We start from the raw sequence: 15497 nt of genomic DNA on the forward strand, positions 1-15497 counted from the left end.
ATAATGAGAATGAACTGACACATGGAGATCAGATACATAACTCCCAACTCTTTGTCATTCAGTCATGGATTGGTTATGTTCACAATCGAGTCTTGCTGAGGTGAAAGTTGACCGCGCATAATTTTTTTATTTACCTTTATTTAACCAGGCAAGTCAGTTAAGAACATATTCTTATTCTTATAATGAGCCAAGCATGGCCATTAAAAGGATTTGGCTTCGAGTTGGAGCTAACGTATTATGTGTTACATGAATACAATTTTCAACGATTGTTACACTGAGTGAATAGCATGTTTAAATTGCCATGTTGACAACAGACTTGATACATCAGACCAAACGTAAGTCGACATCTACTGTAGGGAGTGTGCATTAAGTCTTAATAATCTGATTGGATAATATCCCTCGTTAGTCTTAGAACACCTCAAGAATTCTTTAGAATCTTTTCCAGAATGATAACAGAGGCAGATATGGTTTGCACTGTTCTTGCTACACGTCCTGTGTAGTGCAACTGGAGATGGCGTTTGGATGAACACTCCCTAAGTATTGTGCAGCTGTTCAAATTCCTGTCCCGTTCTCTCATCGCTCTCCCTCATTCCACGCAAATGTAACTCTAGAGCCATGGATTTAATTCCCTATAGGCTCAAAATCCTCTCTGTTAAAGGGGCAATCTGCTATTGGTACATCCATTTTTGGACTTTTAAATTCATTATTGATTCCATTGATTCTTGATAAATACAACTTACGAGCCTCAAGAGCTTTGTTCAACAGTTGTACCACATCGGAACCCAAATATGAGCTTGCTTTTCTTTGTTTGACAAAAAATGTATTGTAAATAAATTGTAAACCCTCAAAACATAGTTAAAACTAAAATGTTGATATCATGTATTGTCCGTCCTTGGATCCATAGCTCTGTTTAATGAATTTGAGAGAGGTTCAAATGTTCCAGTCATATCCCTCAGCTGTTTACCAAAACAATAGGGTCACCCGACCCTTTGTTATTGCCCCTTCATGTCAGTTTGAGCCAACCTTGCCCCCGAATCGATCCCAGGGTTCTGGACTTACATAACTCCCCTGATGCATGTGTTTCTGCTCGGTCCACAGCCTTAACAGTCAGCGGCAGTCCTTCACAGACTACATTTTGGATAGTCAATGCCCTACCCCTTCTTCTCCTCCCTCTTCCTGTCTCCTCCCTCTAGCCTACCCTGGCCTAAATGAAACTTGGGAATCATTTGCTTGTTGCTGGGAGGGGCCTCTCGGTCCATTGGTTGAGCAGAAGAGATCATTAGTTAGGGGATTGAGTTTACAGGCACTGGGGGGGGGGAAGTACAGTTCACATGCTGCACAGCACACCCGGTTTTCAGGGCGAGATTTTTAAAAAGGAGTGTTGTCTACAGACAGTATTTGAGTGAACGGTATAAAGTGAAAGATTGGTGAAGAGGGAGGACTGACTGACTTTAAATACTCTGTTGCTCTGTTCTGAATAACAGTTTCTTCTTGGAGAGTGGAGTTAGAGAGTGTAGGCAGGAATTCTTGGAAACGTGGTGCTGTGCAGCTCTGGAAATTTGGTGAGTGCATGCTCCTTTTAAGGTCCTTTGTGAAAACTACTTCTAAAGTATGTTTTTTTTTCTCCTCAGCATTGTCTTACTGCTGTTAGAGGATCAGTTGGACAGGGGCCGAGTGAGAACGGTCTGAGACAGCTCTGACAGATGACGTGTTGTCATAATAAAAGAGCCGCTGAAGGCAGAGATATACTATACGATGACATCATAGCTATTATTGAAGGAGGAAATGACGAGGCAACTTGTTGATTGGTTGTTTACTCACACAAGCTGCCATTTCCATTTGGAGGTTTGTGACATCCACAAGACTCTTTTCTCACCTCAACATTGGTCAAAGTGTGCCTGTGTCTCCTCACATAAGACACTTCTGTTAAGTTATAATGGAGGCAGACAGTGGTATGTACAATAACCTACATAGGTCTATGCATCTATGATGCAGTAGTCTGCGTTTTTATGAAAACGAAAGTCAAACTGCCCTTTCAGCTCATGTGACAGTGCAGCTGGGTTTGACATCTGGTCCTCGTAGTGGCACCCAGTCAGCCGTTAGACACCAGACACTGAAAACGTTGTTCTAAATTACTTCTGTGATAAATTAAGTTCAGAATGAATGCTTGGATTCTACAAGAGACCCTGGAGTCAAAACATTTTGATTGTTTACTAACATTGGTTGGGTACTGCAAGACTCTCCAAGACACAGAAGTTCTGAGATGAAATGATCCAGGACATTCGGTCCCAATCAAGTTGATTACTGTTACTGACATTTTATGTGTAACCATGGTGATGTCAGAGCATCACACCTGCCGTGCGTGTTGAACCTAATGTTCAGTAGTCACATCCGCTCTTACTTTCAAAGCACAAAGGCCAAAATATTAGACCGTTAGACACATTCATTATTCCTTTGAACAGAGGAAGCTTGATCACACAGAAGATGGTCTATTGTGACATAAGAGAGGCTGACTGAGTAACATAGGAAGAGCAGTAGACATTACAGACAAAACAGACAGGAGGAGACGGCAGACCGGACCGACAGGGGAGACAGGACAGACAGGACAGACAGAGGAGACGGCAGACAGGACAGACAGGGGAGACGACAGACAGGAGAGACGGCAGACACGACAGACAGGGGAGACGACAGACAGGAGAGACGGCAGACGACAGACAGGAGAGACGACAGACACGACAGACAGGGGAGACGACAGACAGGACAGACAGGGGAGACGGCAGACAGGACAGACAAGGGAGACGGCAGACAGGGGAGACGGCAGACAGGACAGACAGGGGAGACGACAGACAAGGGAGACGGCAGACAGGACAGACAGGGGAGACGACAGACAGGACAGACAGGGGAGACGGCAGACAGGACAGACAGGGGAGACGGCAGACAGGACAGACAGGGGAGACGGCAGACAGGACAGACAGGGGAGACGGCAGACAGGACAGACAGGGGAGACGGCAGACAGGACAGACAGGGGAGACGGCAGACAGGGGAGACGGCAGACAGGAGAGACAGGGGAGACGGCAGACAGGAGAGACAGGGGAGACGGCAGACAGGAGAGACAGGGGAGACGGCAGACAGGACAGACAGGGGAGTAGGCAGACAGGACAGACAGGGTGACGGCAGACAGGAGAGACAGGGGAGACGGCAGACAGGGGAGACGACAGACAGGAGAGACGGCAGACAGGACAGACAGGGGAGACGACAGACAGGAGAGACGGCAGACAGGACAGACAGGGGAGACGACAGACAGGAGAGACGGCAGACATGACAGACAGGGGAGATGGCAGACAGGACAGACAGGGTGACGGCAGACAGGACAGACAGGGGAGTAGGCAGACAGGACAGACAGGGTGACGGCAGACAGGAGAGACAGGGGAGAAGGCAGACAGGGGAGACGACAGACAGGGGAGACGACAGACAGGAGAGACGACAGACAGGACAGACAGGGGAGACGACAGACAGGAGAGACGGCAGACAGGACAGACAGGGGAGACGACAGACAGGAGAGACGGCAGACAGGACAGACAGGGGAGACGACAGACAGGAGAGACGGCAGACAGGACAGACAGGGGAGACGGCAGACAGGACAGACAGGGGAGACGGCAGACAGGACAGACAGGGGAGTAGGCAGACAGGACAGACATGGTGACGGCAGACAGGAGAGACAGGGGAGACGGCAGACAGGAGAGACGGCAGACAGGACAGACAGGGGAGACGGCAGACAGGACAGACAGGGGAGACGGCAGACAGGACAGACAGGGGAGTAGGCAGACAGGACAGACATGGTGACGGCAGACAGGAGAGACAGGGGAGACGGCAGACAGGGGAGACGGCAGACAGGGGAGACGACAGACAGGGGAGACGACAGACAGGAGAGACGACAGACAGGACAGACAGGGGAGACGACAGACAGGAGAGACGGCAGACAGGACAGACAGGGGAGACGACAGACAGGAGAGACTGCAGACAGGACAGACATGGGAGACGACAGACAGGAGAGACGGCAGACATGACAGACAGGGGAGACGGCAGACAGGACAGACAGGGTGACGGCAGACAGGACAGACAGGGGAGTAGGCAGACAGGACAGACAGGGTGACGGCAGACAGGAGAGACAGGGAGACGGCAGACAGGGGAGACGACAGACAGGGGAGACGACAGACAGGAGAGACAACAGACAGGACAGACAGGGAGACGACAGACAGGAGAGACGGCAGACAGGACAGACAGGGGAGACGACAGACAGGAGAGACGGCAGACAGGACAGACAGGGGAGACGACAGACAGGAGAGACGGCAGACAGGACAGACAGGGGAGACGGCAGACAGGACAGACAGGGGAGACGGCAGACAGGACAGACAGGGGAGTAGGCAGACAGGACAGACAGGGTGACGGCAGACAGGAGAGACAGGGGAGACGGCAGACAGGGGAGACGACAGACAGGGGAGACGACAGACAGGAGAGACGACAGACAGGACAGACAGGGGAGACGACAGACAGGAGAGACGGCAGACAGGACAGACAGGGGAGACGACAGACAGGAGAGACGGCAGACAGGACAGACAGGGGAGACGACAGACAGGAGAGACGGCAGACATGACAGACAGGGGAGACGGCAGACAGGACAGACAGGTTGATGGCAGACAGGACAGACAGGGGAGTAGGCAGACAGGACAGACAGGGTGACGGCAGACAGGAGAGACAGGGGAGACGGCAGACAGGGGAGACGGCAGACAGGGGAGACGACAGACAGGGGAGACGACAGACAGGGGAGACGACAGACAGGAGAGACGACAGACAGGACAGACAGGGGAGACGACAGACAGGAGAGACGGCAGACAGGACAGACAGGGGAGACGACAGACAGGAGAGACAGCAGACCGGACAGACAGGGGAGACGGCAGACAGGACAGACAGGGTGACGGCAGACAGGACAGACAGGGGAGTAGGCAGACAGGACAGACAGGGTGACGGCAGACAGGAGAGACAGGGGAGACGGCAGACAGGGGAGACGGCAGACAGGGGAGACGACAGACAGGAGAGACGACAGACAGGACAGACAGGGGAGACGACAGACAGGAGAGACGGCAGACAGGACAGACAGGGGAGACGACAGACAGGAGAGACGGCAGACAGGACAGACAGGGGAGACGACAGACAGGACAGACAGGGGAGACGGCAGACAGGACAGACAGGGGAGACGGCAGACAGGGGAGACGGCAGACAGGAGAGACAGGGGAGACGGCAGACAGGACAGACAGGGGAGTAGGCAGACAGGACAGACAGGGTGACGGCAGACAGGAGAGACAGGGGAGACGGCAGACAGGGGAGACGGCAGACAGGGGAGACGACAGACAGGAGAGACGACAGACAGGACAGACAGGGGAGACGACAGACAGGAGAGACGGCAGACAGGACAGACAGGGGAGACGACAGACAGGAGAGACGGCAGACAGGACAGACAGGGGAGACGACAGACAGGAGAGACGGCAGACATGACAGACAGGGGAGATGGCAGACAGGACAGACAGGGTGACGGCAGACAGGACAGACAGGGGAGTAGGCAGACAGGACAGACAGGGTGACGGCAGACAGGAGAGACAGGGGAGAAGGCAGACAGGGGAGACGACAGACAGGGGAGACGACAGACAGGAGAGACGACAGACAGGACAGACAGGGGAGACGACAGACAGGAGAGACGGCAGACAGGACAGACAGGGGAGACGACAGACAGGAGAGACGGCAGACAGGACAGACAGGGGAGACGACAGACAGGAGAGACGGCAGACAGGACAGACAGGGGAGACGGCAGACAGGACAGACAGGGGAGACGGCAGACAGGACAGACAGGGGAGTAGGCAGACAGGACAGACATGGTGACGGCAGACAGGAGAGACAGGGGAGACGGCAGACAGGAGAGACGGCAGACAGGACAGACAGGGGAGACGGCAGACAGGACAGACAGGGGAGACGGCAGACAGGACAGACAGGGGAGTAGGCAGACAGGACAGACATGGTGACGGCAGACAGGAGAGACAGGGGAGACGGCAGACAGGGGAGACGACAGACAGGGGAGACGACAGACAGGAGAGACGACAGACAGGACAGACAGGGGAGACGACAGACAGGAGAGACGGCAGACAGGACAGACAGGGGAGACGACAGACAGGAGAGACGGCAGACAGGACAGACATGGGAGACGACAGACAGGAGAGACGGCAGACATGACAGACAGGGGAGACGGCAGACAGGACAGACAGGGTGACGGCAGACAGGACAGACAGGGGAGTAGGCAGACAGGACAGACAGGGTGACGGCAGACAGGAGAGACAGGGGAGACGGCAGACAGGGGAGACGACAGACAGGGGAGACGACAGACAGGAGAGACAACAGACAGGACAGACAGGGGAGACGACAGACAGGAGAGACGGCAGACAGGACAGACAGGGGAGACGACAGACAGGAGAGACGGCAGACAGGACAGACAGGGGAGACGACAGACAGGAGAGACGGCAGAAAGGACAGACAGGGGAGACGGCAGACAGGACAGACAGGGGAGTAGGCAGACAGGACAGACAGGGTGACGGCAGACAGGAGAGACAGGGGAGACGGCAGACAGGGGAGACGACAGACAGGGGAGACGACAGACAGGAGAGACGACAGACAGGACAGACAGGGGAGACGACAGACAGGAGAGACGGCAGACAGGACAGACAGGGGAGACGACAGACAGGAGAGACGGCAGACAGGACAGACAGGGGAGACGACAGACAGGAGAGACGGCAGACATGACAGACAGGGGAGACGGCAGACAGGACAGACAGGTTGATGGCAGACAGGACAGACAGGGGAGTAGGCAGACAGGACAGACAGGGTGACGGCAGACAGGAGAGACAGGGGAGACGGCAGACAGGGGAGACGACAGACAGGGGAGACGACAGACAGGAGAGACGACAGACAGGACAGACAGGGGAGACGACAGACAGGAGAGACGGCAGACAGGACAGACAGGGGAGACGACAGACAGGAGAGACAGGGGAGACGGCAGACAGGGGAGACGACAGACAGGGGAGACGGACAGGAGAGACGACAGACAGGACAGACAGGGGAGACAGACAGGAGAGACGGCAGACAGGACAGACAGGGGAGAGGCAGACAGACAGGGGAGTAGGCAGACAGGACAGACAGGGTGACGGCAGACAGGAGAGACAGGGGAGACGGCAGACAGGGGAGACGGCAGACAGGGAGACGACAGACAGGAGAGACGACAGACAGGACAGACAGGGGAGACGACAGACAGGAGAGACGGCAGACAGGACAGACAGGGGAGACGACAGACAGGAGAGACGGCAGACAGGACAGACAGGGGAGACGACAGACAGGAGAGACGGCAGACATGACAGACAGGGGAGATGGCAGACAGGACAGACAGGGTGACGGCAGACAGGACAGACAGGGGAGTAGGCAGACAGGACAGATAGGGTGACGGCAGACAGGAGAGACAGGGGAGAAGGCAGACAGGGGAGACGACAGACAGGGGAGACGACAGACAGGAGAGACGACAGACAGGACAGACAGGGGAGACGACAGACAGGAGAGACGGCAGACAGGACAGACAGGGGAGACGACAGACAGGAGAGACGGCAGACAGGACAGACAGGGGAGACGACAGACAGGAGAGACGGCAGACAGGACAGACAGGGGAGACGGCAGACAGGACAGACAGGGGAGGCGGCAGACAGGACAGACAGGGGAGTAGGCAGACAGGACAGACATGGTGACGGCAGACAGGAGAGACAGGGGAGACGGCAGACAGGAGAGACTGCAGACAGGACAGACAGGGGAGACGGCAGACAGGACAGACAGGGGAGACGGCAGACAGGACAGACAGGGGAGTAGGCAGACAGGACAGACATGGTGACGGCAGACAGGAGAGACAGGGGAGACGGCAGACAGGGGAGACGACAGACAGGGGAGACGACAGACAGGAGAGACGACAGACAGGACAGACAGGGGAGACGACAGACAGGAGAGACGGCAGACAGGACAGACAGGGGAGACGACAGACAGGAGAGACGACAGACAGGAGAGACGGCAGACAGGACAGACATGGGAGACGACAGACAGGAGAGACGGCAGACATGACAGACAGGGGAGACGGCAGACAGGACAGACAGGGTGACGGCAGACAGGACAGACAGGGAAGTAGGCAGACAGGACAGACAGGGTGATGGCAGACAGGACAGACAGGGGAGTAGGCAGACAGGACAGACAGGGTGACGGCAGACAGGAGAGACAGGGGAGACGGCAGACAGGGAGACGACAGACAGGGGCAGACAGACAGACAGGACAGACAGGAGAGACGAGACAGGACAGACAGGGAGACGACAGACAGACAGACAGGACAGACAGGGGAGACGGACAGACAGGGAGACGGCAGACAGGACAGACAGGGGAGACGGCAGACAGGACAGACAGGGTGGCAGACAGGAGAGACAGGACAGACAGGGGAGACGCAGACAGGACAGACAGGGGAGACGACAGACAGGCAGACAGGACAGACAGGGGAGACGGCAGACAGGAGACGGCAGACAGGACAGACAGGGAGACGACAGACAGGAGAGACGCAGACAGACAGACAGGACAGGAGAGACGGCAGACAGGACAGACAGGGAGATGGCAGACAGGACAGACAGGGGAGACGGCAGACAGGACAGACAGGGGAGAGGCAGACAGGACAGACAGGGGAGACGGCAGACAGGAGAGACAGGGTGACGGCAGACAGGACAGACAGGGGAGAGGCGACAGACAGGAGAGACAGACAGGAGAGACAGGGGAGACAGGAGAGACAGGGGACAGGACAGACAGGGGAGACGAGACAGGAGAGACGGCAGACAGGACAGACAGGGGAGACGACAGACAGGAGAGACGGCAGACAGGACAGACAGGGGAGACGGCAGACAGGACAGACAGGGGAGACAGACAGGACAGACAGGGGAGAGGCAGACAGGACAGACAGGACGGCAGACAGGACAGACAGGGGAGACGGCAGACAGGAGAGACGGCAGACAGGACAGACAGGGGAGACGGCAGACAGGACAGACAGGGGAGACGGCAGACAGGACAGACAGGGGAGTAGGCAGACAGGACAGACATGGTGACGGCAGACAGGAGAGACAGGGGAGACGGCAGACAGGGGAGACGACAGACAGGAGACGAGACAGGAGAGACGACAGACAGGACAGACAGGGAGACGACAGACAGGAGAGACGGCAGACAGGACAGACAGGGGAGACGACAGACAGGACAGACGGCAGACAGGACAGACATGGAGACGACAGACAGGAGAGACGGCAGACAGGACAGACAGGGAGACGGCAGACAGGACAGACAGGGTGACGGCAGACAGGACAGACAGGGGAGTAGGCAGACAGGACAGACAGGGTGACGGCAGACAGGAGAGACAGGGGAGACGGCAGACAGGGGAGACGGCAGACAGGGGAGACGACAGACAGGAGAGACAACAGACAAGACAGACAGGGGAGACGACAGACAGGAGAGACGGCAGACAGGACAGACAGGGGAGACGACAGACAGGAGAGACGGCAGACAGGACAGACAGGGGAGACGACAGACAGGAGAGACGGCAGACAGGACAGACAGGGGAGACGGCAGACAGGACAGACAGGGGAGTAGGCAGACAGGACAGACAGGGTGACGGCAGACAGGAGAGACAGGGGAGACGGCAGACAGGGGAGACGACAGACAGGGGAGACGACAGACAGGAGAGACGACAGACAGGACAGACAGGGGAGACGACAGACAGGAGAGACGGCAGACAGGACAGACAGGGGAGACGACAGACAGGAGAGACGGCAGACAGGACAGACAGGGGAGACGACAGACAGGAGAGACGGCAGACATGACAGACAGGGGAGACGGCAGACAGGACAGACAGGGGATGGCAGACAGGACAGACAGGGGAGTAGGCAGACACGGCAGACAGGGTGACGGCAGACAGGAGAGACAGGGGAGACGGCAGACAGGGAGACGACAGACAGGGAGACGACAGACAGGAGAGACGACAGACAGGACAGACAGGGGAGACGACAGACCGGAGAGACGGCAGACAGGACAGACAGGGGAGACGACAGACAGGAGAGACAGCAGACAGGACAGACAGGGGAGACGGCAGACAGGACAGACAGGGTGACGGCAGACAGGACAGACAGGGGAGTAGGCAGACAGGACAGACAGGGTGACGGCAGACAGGAGAGACAGGGGAGACGGCAGACAGGGGAGACGACAGACAGGGGAGACGACAGACAGGAGAGACGACAGATAGGACAGACAGGGGAGACGACAGACAGGAGAGACGGCAGACAGGACAGACCGGGGAGACGACAGACAGGAGAGACGGCAGACAGGACAGACAGGGGAGACGACAGACAGGAGAGACGGCAGACAGGACAGACAGGGGAGACGGCAGACAGGACAGACAGGGGAGACGGCAGACAGGACAGACAGGGGAGTAGGCAGACAGGACAGACAGGGTGACGGCAGACAGGAGAGACAGGGGAGACGGCAGACAGGGAGACGGCAGACAGGGGAGACGGACAGGAGACGACAGACAGGAGAGACGACAGACAGGACAGACAGGGGAGACGACAGACAGGAGAGACGGCAGACAGGACAGACAGGAGACGACAGACAGGAGAGACGGCAGACAGGACAGACAGGGGAGACGACAGACAGGAGAGACGGCAGACATGACAGACAGGGGAGACGGCAGACAGGACAGACAGGTTGACGGCAGACAGGACAGACAGGGGAGTAGGCAGACAGGACAGACAGGGTGACGGCAGACAGGAGTGACAGGACAGACAGGGTGACGGCAGACAGGAGAGACAGGGAGACGGCAGACAGGGGAGACGACAGACAGGGGAGACGACAGACAGGAGAGACGACAGACAGGACAGACAGGGGAGACGACAGACAGGAGAGACGGCAGACAGGACAGACAGGGGAGACGACAGACAGGAGAGACAGCAGACAGGACAGACAGGGGAGACGGCAGACAGGACAGACAGGGTGACGGCAGACAGGACAGACAGGGTGACGGCAGACAGGAGAGATGGCAGACAGGGCAGACAGGAGAGACAGCAGACAGGACAGACAGGGGAGACGGCAGACAGGACAGACAGGGTGACGGCAGACACGACAGACAGGGTAACTGCAGACAGGGAGACGGCAGACAGGACAGACAGGGGAGACGGCAGACAGGACAGACAGGGTGACAGCAGACAGGACAGACAGGGTGATGGCAGACAGGACAGACAGGGAGACGGCAGACAGGAGGCAGACAGGGGAGACGACAGGCAGGAGAGACAGCAGACAGGACAGACAGGGTAGAGGGCAGACAGGACAGACAGGGTGACGGAAGACAGGAGAGACAGGGTGACGGCAGACAGGACAGACAGGGTGACGGCAGACAGGACAGACAGGGTGACGGGAGACAGGGGTGACGGCAGACAGGACAGACAGGGTGACGGGAGACAGGGGTGACGGCAGACAGGACAGACAGGGTGACGGCAGACAGGACAGACAGGGTGACGACAGACAGGAGAGACGGCAGACAGGACAGACAGGGGAGACGGCAGACACGACAGACAGGGTGACGGCAGACAGGACAGACAGGGGAGACGGCAGACAGGACAGACAGGGGAGAAGGCAGACAGGACAGACAGGGGAGAAGGCAGACAGGACAGACAGGGGAGACGGCAGACAGGACAGACAGGGGAGACGGAAGACAGGACAGACAGGGGAGACGGCAGACAGGACAGACAGGGGAGATGGCAGACAGGACAGACAGGAGAGACGGCAGACAGGACAGACAGTGGAGATGGCAGACAGGACAGACAGGGGAGACGGCAGACAGGACAGACAGGGTGACAGCAGACAGGACAGACAGGGTGACGGCAGACAGGACAGACAAGGTGACGGCAGACAGGACAGACAGGGTGACGGCAGACAGGACAGGCAGGGGAGACGACAGACAGGACAGACAGGGGAGACGGCAGGCAGGGGAGACGGCAGACAGGACAGACAGGGGAGACAGCAGACAGGACAGACAGGGGAGACGACAGACAGGACAGACAGGGGAGACGGAAAAAAGGGGAGACGGCAGACAGGACAGACAGGGGAGACGGCAGACAGGACAGACAGGGGAGACGACAGACAGGACAGACAGGGGAGACGGCAGACAGGACAGACAGGGGAGACAGCAGACAGGACAGACAGGGGAGATGGCAGACAGGACAGACGGGAGACGGCAGACAGGGGAGACGGCAGACAGGACAGACAGGGGAGACGGCAGACAGGACAGACAGGGGAGTAGGCAGACAGGACAGACAGGGTGACGGCAGACAGGAGAGACAGGAGAGACGGCAGACAGGGGAGACGGCAGACAGGGGAGACGGCAGACAGGGGAGACGACAGACAGGGGAGACGACAGACAGGAGAGACGACAGACAGGACAGACAGGGGAGACGACAGACAGGAGAGACGGCAGACAGGACAGACAGGGGAGACGACAGACAGGAGAGACGGCAGACAGGACAGACGGGAGACGACAGACAGGAGAGACGGCAGACATGACAGACAGGGGAGATGGCAGACAGGACAGACAGGTTGACGGCAGACAGGACAGACAGGGTGACGGCAGACAGGAGAGACAGGGGAGACGGCAGACAGGGGAGACGACAGACAGGGGAGACGAGACAGGGGAGACGACAGACAGGAGAGACGACAGACAGGAGAGACGGCAGACAGGACAGACAGGGGAGACGGCAGACAGGACAGACAGGGTGACGGCAGACAGGACAGACAGGGTGACGGCAGACAGGAGAGACGGCAGACAGGGCAGACAGGAGAGACAGCAGACAGGACAGACAGGGAGACGGCAGACAGGACAGACAGGGTGACGGCAGACACGACAGACAGGGTAACTGCAGACAGGAGAGACGGCAGACAGGACAGACAGGGGAGACGGCAGACAGGACAGACAGGGTGACAGCAGACAGGACAGACAGGGTGACGGCAGACAGGACAGACAGGGGAGACGGCAGACAGGGGAGGCGACAGACAGGGGAGACGACAGGCAGGAGAGACGGCAGACAGGACAGACAGGGTAGAGGGCAGACAGGACAGACAGGGTGACGGAAGACAGGAGAGACAGGGTGACGGCAGACAGGACAGACAGGGTGACGGCAGACAGGACAGACAGGGTGACGGGAGACAGGGGAGACGGCAGACAGGACAGACAGGGTGACGGGAGACAGACGGCAGACAGGACAGACAGGGTGACGGCAGACAGGACAGACAGGGTGACGACAGACAGGAGAGACGGCAGACAGGGGAGACAGGGGAGACGGCAGACACGACAGACAGGGTGACGGCAGACAGGACAGACAGGGGAGACGGCAGACAGGACAGACAGGGGAGAAGGCAGACAGGACAGACAGGGGAGAAGGCAGACAGGACAGACAGGGGAGACGGCAGACAGGACAGACAGGGGAGACGGCAGACAGGACAGACAGGGGAGACGGCAGACAGGACAGACAGGGGAGATGGCAGACAGGACAGACAGGGGAGACGGCAGACAGGACAGACAGGGGAGATGGCAGACAGGACAGACAGGGGAGACGGCAGACAGGACAGACAGGGTGACAGCAGACAGGACAGACAGGGTGACGGCAGACAGGACAGACAAGGTGACGGCAGACAGGACAGACAGGGTGACGGCAGACAGGACAGACAGGGGAGACGGCAGACAGGACAGGCAGGGGAGACGACAGACAGGACAGACAGGGGAGACGGCAGGCAGGAGACGGCAGACAGGACAGACAGGGGAGACAGCAGACAGGACAGACAGGGGAGACGACAGACAGGACAGACAGGGGAGACGGAAAACAGGGGAGACGGCAGACAGGACAGACAGGGGAGACGGCAGACAGGACAGACAGGGGAGACGACAGACAGGACAGACAGGGGAGACGGCAGACAGGACAGACAGGGGAGACGGCAGACAGGACAGACAGGGGAGATGGCAGACAGGACAGACGGGAGACGGCAGACAGGGGAGACGGCAGACAGGACAGACAGGGGAGATGACAGACAGGACAGACAGGAGAGACGGCAGACAGGACAGACAGGGGAGACAGCAGACAGGACAGACAGGGGAGACGACAGACAGGACAGACAGGGGAGACGGCAGACAGGGGAGACAGGGGAGACGGCAGACAGGGGAGACGGCAGACAGGACAGACAGGGGAGACGACAGACAGGACAGACAGGGGAGACGACAGACAGGACAGACAGGGGAGACGGCAGACAGGACAGACAGGGGAGACGGCAGACAGGACAGACAGGGGAGACGGCAGACAGGACAGACAGGAGAGACGACAGACAGGACAGACAGGGGAGACGGCAGACAGGACAGACAGGGGAGATGGCAGACGGGAGACGGCAGACAGGACAGACAGGGGAGACGGCAGACAGGACAGACAGGGGAGACGGCAGACAGGACAGACAGGGGAGACGGCAGACAGGGGAGACAGGGGAGACGGCAGACAGGGGAGACGGCAGACAGGACAGACAGGGGAGACGACAGACAGGACAGACAGGAGACGACAGACAGGACAGACAGGAGAGACGGCAGGACAGACAGGGAGACGGCAGACAGGACAGACAGGAGAGACGAGCAGACAGGACAGACAGGGGAGACGGCAGACAGGACAGACAGGGGAGATGGCAGACGGGAGACGGCAGACAGGACAGACAGGGGAGATGGCAGACAGGGCAGACAGGACAGACAGGAGAGATGGCAGACAGGAGAGACAGGAGAGACAGGGGAGACGGCAGACAGGGGAGACGACAGACAGGGGAGACGACAGACAGGACAGACAGGGGAGACGACAGACAGGGGAGACAGCAGACAGGACAGACAGGGGAGATGGCAGACAGGACAGACGGGAGACGGCAGACAGGGGAGACGGCAGACAGGACAGACAGGGGAGACGGCAGACAGGACAGACAGGGGAGACGGCAGACAGGACAGACAGGGTGACGGCAGACAGGAGAGACAGGGAGACGGCAGACAGGGGAGATGACAGACAGGGGAGACGACAGACAGGAGAGACGACAGACAGGACAGACAGGGGAGACGACAGACAGGAGAGACGGCAGACAGGACAGACAGGGGAGACGACAGACAGGAGAGACGGCAGACAGGACAGACGGGAGACGACAGACAGGAGAGACGGCAGACATGACAGACAGGGGAGATGGCAGACAGGACAGACAGGTTGACGGCAGACAGGACAGACAGGGGAGTAGGCAGACAGGACAGACAGGGTGACGGCAGACAGGAGAGACAGGGGAGA

The 15497-nt window shown here is 58.2% G+C and overlaps 1 protein-coding gene across 2 annotated transcripts in view; it reads left to right on the forward strand.

Annotated features, from left to right (window-relative positions):
- The first annotated feature begins 1244 nt into the window (after window positions 1–1244).
- LOC123992186 (glycophorin-C-like) overlaps window positions 1245–15497 on the forward strand; it is a 61217-nt gene continuing 46964 nt past the window's right edge. Inside the window, exon 1 of one of the 2 annotated variants that reach the window (XM_046304906.1) lies at window positions 1245–1562. The gene's annotated coding sequence lies outside the window, so the exon portion shown is untranslated. The remainder of the gene's footprint in view (window positions 1563–15497) is intronic. The other variant, XM_046297262.1, reaches the window with a different exon arrangement.

Source organism: Oncorhynchus gorbuscha, linkage group LG01 (genome assembly GCF_021184085.1).
Source record: "Oncorhynchus gorbuscha isolate QuinsamMale2020 ecotype Even-year linkage group LG01, OgorEven_v1.0, whole genome shotgun sequence".
Lineage (NCBI taxonomy): Eukaryota > Metazoa > Chordata > Actinopteri > Salmoniformes > Salmonidae > Oncorhynchus > Oncorhynchus gorbuscha.